The sequence below is a fragment of the Abramis brama genome (genome assembly GCF_963993115.1).
Source record: "Abramis brama genome assembly, chromosome: 16".
Classification (NCBI taxonomy): Eukaryota; Metazoa; Chordata; class Actinopteri; order Cypriniformes; family Leuciscidae; genus Abramis; species Abramis brama.
This window is the reverse complement of record NC_139978.1, coordinates 10,320,919-10,331,873: the sequence shown is the minus strand read 5'-3', so window position 1 is coordinate 10,331,873 and position 10,955 is coordinate 10,320,919. Positions and strand designations below refer to the sequence as shown.

The window sequence follows — 10,955 nt, the reverse complement described above, 5'->3', positions numbered from 1 at the left end:
AAGAATTGGCACATTAGTCCTCAGTTGCCTCCCCATGAGAAGTTGGCCCCAGACTATATCCACTTTGCAATGGAGTAGATCTGTATGCCAGTATTCAGATGCTTTTGATCAGATGCCTTTATTCAAGAGATTTTTAATAGTTTGAATGGCATGTTCTGCCAATCTCCAGTCACTTGCTTGAAATCGTATCATGACACAAAATTTGCAAAGTCCTGAGATACAAATTTGGTCCATAATCTGTGATCAGCGTCTTGGGGATGCCATGCCTCGCAAAGATTGATATGATATGTTTAATTACATCTTATGACACCAAGTCATAAGAGACAGGGGAGCCATCAGGTTAACACAGAAAATAATGCAATAAACATTAAACTAAATAACATACAATGTAACACAAAACATTTAGGCCCTACTTACTGATAACAAAAAAGAAACAAAACATATAAAAGAAAATAACAAACATTGTTTTCAGTGCACCAACCTATTGTTGGCAAATTTTCCAGGGCTTTAATTGAAACATTGTACATGCGTAAGTCACACAGTTCCAGTATATCTAATGTCTTCTTATCTAAAGCCTGACATGCTTACCTGTATGTATGGAAATGAAAATCCAAGATGCACTCATATTTTCTTCAGAAAATGTAAAATCCCTGTAAAATCAGAAAATGCCTGATCTCAGAAGTATTCTTAGATATTTAGCCTATAGCCTATGTACACATACATTTTTGTTTGTTTGGATATTTTAGACAGATATAGGTAGAGGTAGGTTCCTCAAGAAGAAAACAATCTCTCTCTCTCGCTCTCTCTCTCTCTCAACATCAGAGAGAGAGAGAGAGAGAGAGAGAGAGAGCGAGAGCGAACGAACGAACGAACATAGGGGCTGTATTTTGTGCCGCAATGTCTCTCCACGGGCAGAATCGCAGAAGGAAATACAAATGAAAAATGAATGAACACGACGCCAACTACTTGACTGCAACAAACGACAAACTCACACGTAAGAAGGTTTCATTTATTCCTCTCTGAAACACATTGTTAAATATTAATGAAAACGCGCACCCGCGCGTGTGTAATAAGACGGTTCATGACCATGACAGCTACCTGCCCAGGGAAACTCTTTCGACTTGACGTCTCGCACGAAGCGTTTATGTTCAGATGAAAATGCTTTATTGGAGATATGTTACTGTTAATTTTCGTTTCGTTGCGTTACGGATATCGTTGCGCTCGAGGACGTATCTACGCAGGCCTACAGAAAAGAAAGAAATCGACTGTCGCATGTTTAGTAGCACAACCCTGGACAGCACATTGCTTATCTATGCTAAAGGCTCATACTCCATACTTAAAATGCCCACCGGCATCGAATGATAAAAACAAAAAAACATTCCCACAAAAACACACAAAATTGCTACCCGGGTATACACCATAATGTTTTGTTAGGTAACCTAATATGTGCTTTTTACTTTAACAAGTATTATTTATTAGGTTTAAATTAAGCTGAGACAGGAAAGTAATTTTAACTGTATAGTTTTAATATCATGTTTCTGGAGGTTAGCTTATGAAGTGTTTTGCACCAAAAAAAAAAAGAGGGGAAAAAAGGATTATTTTCTATTTTCATTTTCACTCTGTCAAAAACACTCCTTCACAGCATGTGTGATGTGAGTTTTGATGGTCAAGATGGCCAGCAGTGTAATAGAGCCGTATGTTTGAGATCCTGAGGTAGAAGAAAATGAACCAACACAACCACAACAATTGCAGCAGACTGTTTCAGCATGGTAATTGCGGGCACTTGCTAAAATCTATTTTTATATAAAACTATTGTTGAGAATAATTAAGAAAAGAGCCTGTTCTGAAATGACACGAACAAATGAAAAAAATCTTGTTCAATTGATCAGGCATATTTTAAATAAATAAAAAGCATTCAATTGCGTTCTGTGTGGTGGGACAAGTCTGTTGCAAAACACAAGTGTTTTCTGCATACCATTCAGAAGGTTGAAAGCACTTGTTAGAGGCACAAAACTTCTTTTAGCTTTAGGTAAATGCCATTTATCAACAGAATTCAATCAAAATTCTATTAATTTAATTAATAATCCTGTCCGAACAGGTTTTTACTCGATATCTTAGACACACACAGCACAATTGATATTGAAACTAACCAGACAAAGGTTGTCTGAACCTTTGAGCAACTTTATACTCACATGGTGTAATTTCATCACACTGTGAAACCTTGTTTGGCTTCACAGTGGTAAACCAAGCTTTGGTAACCACAAGTTAATTGACTTGTCTTTGTTACTTTATTGATTTTTTTTTATTTTACTGGTTTGTCAAAACACTAAAACTTCAATTCTGTCTGCCACAGCTGCAGCAGAGTATACAGTATTATGGTGCGTTCAACTCGTAAATACGATCTATATGAGATGACTTGAACGCACCATAATACTGTATACTCTGCTGCAGCTGTGGCAGACAGAATTGAAGTTTTAGTTTTAGTTTAATTCTGTCTGCCACAGCTGCAGCAGAGTATACAGTATTATGGTGCGTTCAAGTCATCTCATATAGATCGTATTTACGAGTTGAACGCACATGAACGCCACCACAATGTGTAAATACCAGTGGGGAGCTCGGGATTTTCTCTAAGCCCCGATCTTTATGAGTTGGGGGCGTGTCACTGAGAAACATGGCGGAATACCACAATACTTAAAGGTATTTAGCAGTGATATTGTCAGGCTTTTCTATTTACAGCACAGTAAGCTAATTGCCTGCACAGAATATGATGGCATTATAATATAACAATGCAACATGTAACAATAAAGTTGGCAGTGGCTTCATAAATTAATTAAAAACATAAAAAAAAAAAAAACTAAATACACCTGATGCACATTTCTTTGTTCTTCATTTTCTAGAACAAGAGTTTAAGAACCTTACTGTATTATTGTGTAATTAATTAAGAGAAAGTACTCCGAAAGTGACTTGAACGCACCAGCCGTCGTAAACACGACTTCCCACCTAGTAAAGACGAACTTCCCAGGAGGACTTGAACGCACCATTACCTACTGCAAAAAGTGACTTTACACAGACTGACAATAGAGATAAAAGCAGCATTAACCCATTGACATTTTCCATTCATACAGCCTTTGAATGACCTCATGGCTATTGAACTGGATAGAGCAGAAGCTGATTTAAAATTGAAAATCAAAACTGAAATCTCTACAGTAACATTTACAGTAACATTTCTTTTTATGGAAAGCCTCATTTTGACCTGTTAAAATGTTTTTGTTTTCATGAAGAAAATAGAGAGAATGAATTTGACCAGAGAAGATATTGGATTGAGAGACAGTGGAGGATCCACAGACACTTTATTAGTAAGTGTCATATGAGCCTACTGTATAAAAAATGTTTACACATTTTTATGGGTATTTCATATCGTTCAGCCCTATGATTAGAAAAAAAGAAACACCATAAAAAGTAAGTCATCAGTCAGGCGTGGAAAATGTGTGCATGAACTTATATGTGCAGTTTCATTTAATCTGTGTTGCACAAAGTATCTTATGGCTGGTCAGGAATTAATGAGACATTCCTTGGGTGTTGAATCATTTATGTAAACGGCTGCTGTATGTATGTCAAATACAATCAAATACAAATAATCCATGTGTCTCTAAGCTGTTGTGATTGCTGATACCTGGCTTGTTCTGACCTTAGTCTCACACACACACACACACACACACACACACACACACACACACACACACACACACACACACACACACACACACACACACACACACACACACACACACAGTTAAACGGTTAAAGCTAAACGGGCTCTGACTACAAATGGGCCTCTGTTTGGGCCTGGAAACATTCACGGAAATGTACGGAAATGTCTGACTGTGTGGACTCTGAGTGTGCATGAAAGGAAAAGAGGGAGACTAGCTGCAGTAACAGGCTCTCTTTCAACTGAAAACTTTCTTGATACAACCAAGCGGAATGTAACTTCTTTTTTTAGTTTTACTTTATTTTACTCTTTTTTAATGTACTTGAAAGTCTTTGTATTACTCTTACAATTTTTTTTAGCTGTTAAAACATTCATAATTAGTTAAAGAACAATACGTTTTTTTCTCTTTGCAGATATTTTAATGCAATTCTTACAGACAATGGGCTTCATTCATGAAACACAAGCAGAATTTTTTTTGGTGTAAATCATTCGTAAAGCTGTTCCGACTAATTTTTTTTCTAAATGTTAGTTGGTATGAAAGAAATTTACACCTGCTCCCTACCATATGTAAATGGTGCGTAAAACATTTGAAAGTTTTGTGCTATTATAGGCAAACTGTTGACTGCATTTTGATAATATTTGAGAGTTGAACATTTTTCAAGGTTGGGTAAAACGCTGAGCTTGTCACTGTCACTGTCCAATCAGAGTGGAGGAGGGGTGGGACAAATACTTCACTGACCAACCATCCTACTTGTACAATGACTGAACAACAATGGAGAAGTTAATATTGCTGGTTACTGCAATTTTTATATTCAGTATTTTTTTTTCTAAACTTGTAAATATGTATGTCATTTTTAATGTTAAATTCTTAAATTTAGTCAATTAAATTTGAATTAAATATAGGCTGTTACCAACTAAATCAGTATCAACCAAAGCCATCTTTGCACTGCAGAGGTGGCAAAGAAGCTGCATCTGAATGTATTTACACAGTTTAAAGGTGCAGTTTAAATGCTGTTGATATTTGAAATCGCCAAAACAAACATGCCCCTACCCAAAGGATCACACACCTATCTTGATGCCCAGATTTACGTACGCGCTATGCAACACAGGCAACGACTATGGCGGAATCTGCTGTGCCTGCCGCCCGAGAGTATCATGTCATCAATAAGTGAAAGCAATTTGTGTTACATTACGATAATTCAGATCAAATGCCTAATTGTTATTTAGCTCTTCTACTCCAGTCATCTCTTCCATCCCAAAATACTACAAACAGTTTTCATGAACAGCTCCCTACATAACACGATAATGCAAGTAACTAATACATTACAAATGTGACAAGATTAAGGGGTTGTAGCGATCACTAAAAGGGGAACCAAAAGAATATGTTATCTCACTTTCCGGACACACTTTTGGAGCCGATGCTTGAAACGGGCAGTGGAGGTGGTTTAGCCGTTCCATGTTTATAATAATAATAATGCTTTTTTTTAAGCAGGATAAATTCTACATTTACGAGAATAAAGTCGAAATATTTCTAGAGTGAAGCTGAAATATTTCGAGATTAAAGTCGAAATATTTTGAGATTAAATTCGAAACATTACCAGAATAAAGTCGTAATATTTTGAGAATAAAGTCGTAATATTTTGAGAATAAAGTCAAAATTACGAGAATACAGTCTTCCGTAGAAGTTTTTTTTATGTGTGTGTGTGTGTGTGTGTGTGTGTAAAGAAATACGTTTGAGAAAAGTCGAACTGCCTCGGACATGGATCTAAAAAAAATTAAATTCTAAAAAAGAAGCTTTTTACTTTTATCTGGGCTTCCAACAAAATGAAATTCTACAGCTACCATCTACCAACATGGCATTACCATTTGTTTTAGGACGTTACAAAATATATACTGCGCTGGAATAGACTTAACAGGCGAAAACACTTTTCAGACTGCATGGATAGACAGCTTTATATCTGAGGAAATCACAGGATCCGGCCAAGTGATTGGATACAGAATGATGCATTAAAATATATCCAGAAAGGATTTACTGTGAAGAGGGAGACAGTACGGTTACTGTTAAGTGTTCTTGACCCAGATGGCGTTGCCTATAGACGAGCACGAAGACACGTAGGCTTCGAGTCAATGTGCCACATAAAGTTTGGATCAGGATTGTGATACCTACTCGGAGGTACCTAGGCGGAGTCTTCGTGCTCGTCTACAGACAACGCCATGGTAATGCCATGTTGGTAGATTAGCACCTGTAGAATTTCCTTTTGTTGAAAGCCCAGATGAAAGTAAAAAGCTACTATTATATTTAGATCCATGTCAGAAGGAGTTAGACTTCACGAGCGCATTTCTTAAAAAACTTCTAAGACTTCTATGGAACATTGTATTCTCGCAATTTTGACTTTATTCTCAAAAATTTGCGACTTTATTCTCGAAATGTTTCGACTTTAATCTCAAAATGCTAGATTTTTTTTTTTTTTTTTTTTTTTTTTTACAGATTCTTTTTTTTTTACGTTGTGGTTCAGGGCTTAAAAGAAAATGCTCCTCCCCAAACTCCCCGCTGCCCTGTATCTTGCTCTCGCATTGGCTGTAGGTCATCGCCAATGTAGTTTTCATATAGTTTTCAATGTAGTCAGAACACTTTCACACAGTGGGATTTTGAATCGCCGACAGGTCTAGATATTTAGCATGCCAAATATCTCACAGGTGTCGGCGACTCGTCAGCGATTCTCTCAGATCACGTCTTTGATCATTCACACTGCGTAATTGTCAGCCGCGTGAACGAGCACCGATTTACCTATGATTTCGGGCATTTTTCGGCGATCTCACAAAACCTGTCGGCGAGCGAAAATCGGGCCTAAAATCGTTCAGTGTGAATTCGGCATAACGCTGATTCATTCAGTAATCAAAATCAAGTGGATGTCTTTATGGGGTGTTGAATCACTCACTCAACTAATTTGGTCAAAGACCTTTGAGGTATATGAGGTTTATAAATACCTCATTCCTTCATTCACAACACTGTCTGAAGGATGATGCAACTCTAGAATTTGAACAGGATGTATGATTTACTTTTTCTATTTATATTTTATATTATTTACTCTTTTTGGGTTACTTTAAAAGACACTTCAATCATACATTCCTTCACTGTCTCTGACTTAGTAAAGGGTTCTCTTTTTCCACTCTATGGGAGTTGCGCCCTTGCGTGACTGTTCTTTAAGCTCTTCTTAGGCCCTGTCTCAAATGGAACCCTAAGCCCTCGAAGTGTTCCTCTGAGTACACAATTTCGTGATGTAATGCTGCTTTGAATGCCGGTAGGGCTGTCGCGGTGAAGGAATTTCCCTTGCGGTAATTTTGAGTGGCTCAATAGTGCGATATGCGGTATTATCCCCATTTATTTATTTATTTATTTATTTGGATTTATTTATATTTATTTGTTGCTATATAAATAAGTGTTACGATGTGCTCAGCATGCACAAAAACAAGGACATTTTCAGTAACCGAAACTAAACAGCGTCTCTGCGCATTGAAAGGCTGTCACTCAGCGCACAGTTATTTTTACGGCAACGGTTATACGGTTATTTTTATGGTCTTTGAGTGAGTCATTAAACTGTTCATTCAACGAACACTTTCAAAAATGCTGATTCATTAAAAGATAGACAGATGTAATGAAACAAGGTGTTAATTATTTGTAACTTTAAGCTCCACTTTTCAAGGCTCAGCTGACCAGCAATGCGTCGCATGGGTAACGCTGAAGTTGATGCTTCACTTAATAGAGACCAATGGCATTGATTCAATGCGTGACTTGCTGATTTATTTTCCCCGTGGCTTCCTCGCGCTGTGGAATGCTGACCAGCGCTGTCGCCATTCATGGTAAATACCCTTAAACTTTAAAAGGGTAATACAACAAATATTTCGCTTTCCTTGGACACAACAACCTTTTCACGAATATATATGACTTAACCTCAAAGACAGACGCATGTAATCGCACGCGCACAGTCAATCTCTCTCATTCACTGTCTGTTTAGTCTTAAGTGCAAATCCATGAAGCCTCTGTACAAATCACCATGATAAACAGTCTTGTTATCATTATTAAAGGGTTAGTTCACCCAAAAATGAAAATTATGTCATTAATGACTCACCCTCATGTTGTTCCAAGCCCGTAAGACCTTCGTTCATCTTCGGAACACAGTTTAAGATATTTTAGATTTAGTCCGAGAGCTTTCTGTCCCTCCATTGAAAATGTATGTACGGTATACTGTCCATGTCCAGAAAAGGTAATACAGACATCATCAAAGTAGTCCAAGTGACTACAGTGGCTCAATCTTAAGTTTATAAAGCGACGAGAATACTTTTTGTGTGCAAAAAACAACAAAAATAACGACTTTATTCCACTATTCATTTCCTTCTCTCTGGGCCTCGAGTTTTTTCACGTAATATAACTGCGTAGCGCATCTGTGTTGTACGTCACACGTAGGCTCACTATTGGCCGACGCTGGTCATGTGTGTGATGCATGTGACATACAACACAGATGCGCTATGCAGTTATACTACGTGAACTAACTCGAGGCCCAGAGAGAAGGAAATGAATAGTGGAATAAAGTCGTTCTTTTTTGGGGTTTTGCCCACAAAAAGTATTCTCGTTGCTTTATAAACTTAAGATTGAGCCACTGTAGTCACTTGGACTACTCTGATGATGTCTTTATTAGCTTTCTGGACATGGACAGTATACCGTACATACATTTTCAATGGAGGGACAGAAAGCTCTCGGACTAAATCTAAAATATCTTAAACTGTGTTCCGAAGATGAACGGAGGTCTTACGGGCTTGGAATGACATGAGGGTGAGTCATTAATGACATAATTTTCATTTTTGGGTGAATTAACCCTTTAACTTATTTAACATTCACTACACATGCACGAAGTTCAAAACTAGAAGGGTATAGACGTATCAAAAAAGAAAACACGCGAATATCGCGGTTGCTGCTTGCATTCCTCTGCAGTTGGCCTGTAAGTAGCGCGGTACTACAATATTGCGTTTATCGCGACAGCCCTAACTGTCGGGTATAAGTCTGCTGCCAAACTCATGGCCTTGCTGGCTCTGCAAAAGTGTGCATCAATGGCGCATATCAACAACTGTCTTGTGGACTTAACAGACAAGCATTTTGCTGCCATTGTAAGTCCACAAGACTACAATGCACATGAAGTGTGCCATTTGGGCCAGTGCTTAAATGAATAGTTCACCCAAAAATTTGAAATTTGTCATTACTTACCCTCAAGTTGTTCCAAATTTGTGTGAGTTTCTTTCTTCTGTTGAACACAAAATAAGATATATTAAAGTATGTTGGTAACCAGACAGTTGATGGCACCCATTGACTTACATAGTAGGAAAAAAAATACTATAGAAGTCAATGTTTTTTTTTTTTTAAATGGATAGGATGACAGAAAGGCTTTGTGGAGTGTCCATTGTGGAAGTTTTTGGATGGCTCAGCGGCGTGGTGGCTTAGTGGGTGGCACTATGGCTTAATGGGTAGCACTGTCGCCTCACAGCAAGAAGATCCCCAGCTAAGCCAAGAGTCTTTTCTGTTTGGAGTTTGCATGTTCTCCCCATGTCAGCTTGGGTGTCCTCCAGGTTATCTGGTTTCCCCCACACAGTCCAAAGACAGATTGGACATGCCAAATTGGCTGTAGGAGTGTATGTGAGTGTGCATCTGGCGTAAAACCTGTGCCAAATCCAATGTGTGTGTGCGGATAATTCCGATGAATTGGACCCAGTTAATGAGCGGTACTAACGCTAGGAAACTATGTAAGCCGTGTTTCAACTGTTGGGCCAAAAGCAAGCATGCTAGTGCGTCCCAGGGCCAGTCGTGTTTCTACTGTCACTTCCGGGGCTTGATCGGGCCTCGTCGGGGCTTCCTCTGTGCCAATGGCCAGGGTTTTTTGGCCCGCCGAATACCTTGGTCCACAGTGGGCCAACTGGGGCTTGAGGAGTGGCCATGAACAGAGGCGGAGTTTACCTGAGTCAGGAGATGGTCAACACTGCTGCTCATTCAGCTAGTTTTCAGTCAGCTGGTGAAATTATGGGGTTGTGTGAAGTCAATCTATAGAGGCGTGTAAAGGATGGGCTTTAGGGTAGCGCTGTGGGGCTACTGGCCCAACAGTGGAAACACAACTTGATTTTGGCCTCTGTGCTTGCGGTCCAAGGCTATTGGCCCCTCCCGGCACGTCTTTAGCCCTGGCTCAGACTGGGCCGACAGTGGAAAAGCAGCTTTATATATCTGGTGGTGTTTCTGGATGTGCCTATGTCCCCAGATGGACTTTTCGGGTCAACGATGGCAGTTATGCAGTCCCGCTGTGTCAAGAAAAAAGGAGGATGAAGCTTTTAATTGCCCCACAAGCAGGCGCAGGTGTCAGCAGCTTCCCTGCATTTTACTTCAGCTGCTCAGGGGTTTTACAGTAGGTGACCTTAAAGAACAGGCTGTCCAGCAGAGCATCTTCCTTATGTTATAGGGCCACAGGTAGCTTGGGCTGGGGGCCACCTCACCATCACCGCTCCCCAGTACCGCAGAGACTTAAGCGGGTCCCTTAAGAAGAAGAAGCAGGGGTAGTGGCAATCTCATGATTTTCTGAGAGGAGTGAAGCCAGTGATATTTCATCCGTTCTGCGAAGGACAACCCTCTAGTTGCCCAGAGTGTGTTTTCAAAGCCCAAAGTATACCAACTCACATTTGCACAAGCACACACAGAATGTACACAGATAATTAATAAAGGCTGTGAGCCCTGTCCCAACATCTCCCCTTTCATTATCATGAATGTTGGTCAAAATAAAGGCATAGAAATGAGAAAACTGCTTCATCCTCAAATTCCAAGTGGTCAGAGCCTCATTTACAGGCAAATTCCAGCCCTGAGTGCCCACAGCAGGGTGCTTAGGGAGCTTGAGTCAACCAAGTAGTGGAAACACTGTCACTGTTTCTGCTGGAGTGGCACACTCATGAAACCTACCCCTGGGTGCTGAGTACAGTCAAAAATGGTTACAGAATATAGTTTTTGAGCCATTGGCCTATATTTTGTGATGTGTTACAGTCAAGAGTATTAGGGGATTCAGCCCAGAGACAAGATCACCTAGCGTTAATAAAGAGGGCAAGTGTGAAGATATCAGCAGTTGCTACTGTTAATTTGGAGGGGCGATTGGTCTACAAAGATAGACAGGAAAGACGTGTATTTGTGTCAGAAAGACATGTGTCAGACTCCTGCACAGGA

At 39.5% G+C, this 10,955-nt stretch overlaps 1 protein-coding gene across 2 annotated transcripts in view; it reads left to right on the top strand.

Moving 5' to 3' along the window:
* The first annotated feature begins 835 nt into the window (after positions 1–835).
* The window catches only part of LOC311065804 (uncharacterized protein), a 32,058-nt gene continuing 21,938 nt past the window's right edge, over positions 836–10,955 (top strand). The window contains exon 1 of one of the 2 annotated variants that reach the window (XM_084086554.1): positions 836–994. The gene's annotated coding sequence lies outside the window, so the exon portion shown is untranslated. The remainder of the gene's footprint in view (positions 995–10,955) is intronic. The other variant, XM_084086553.1, reaches the window with a different exon arrangement.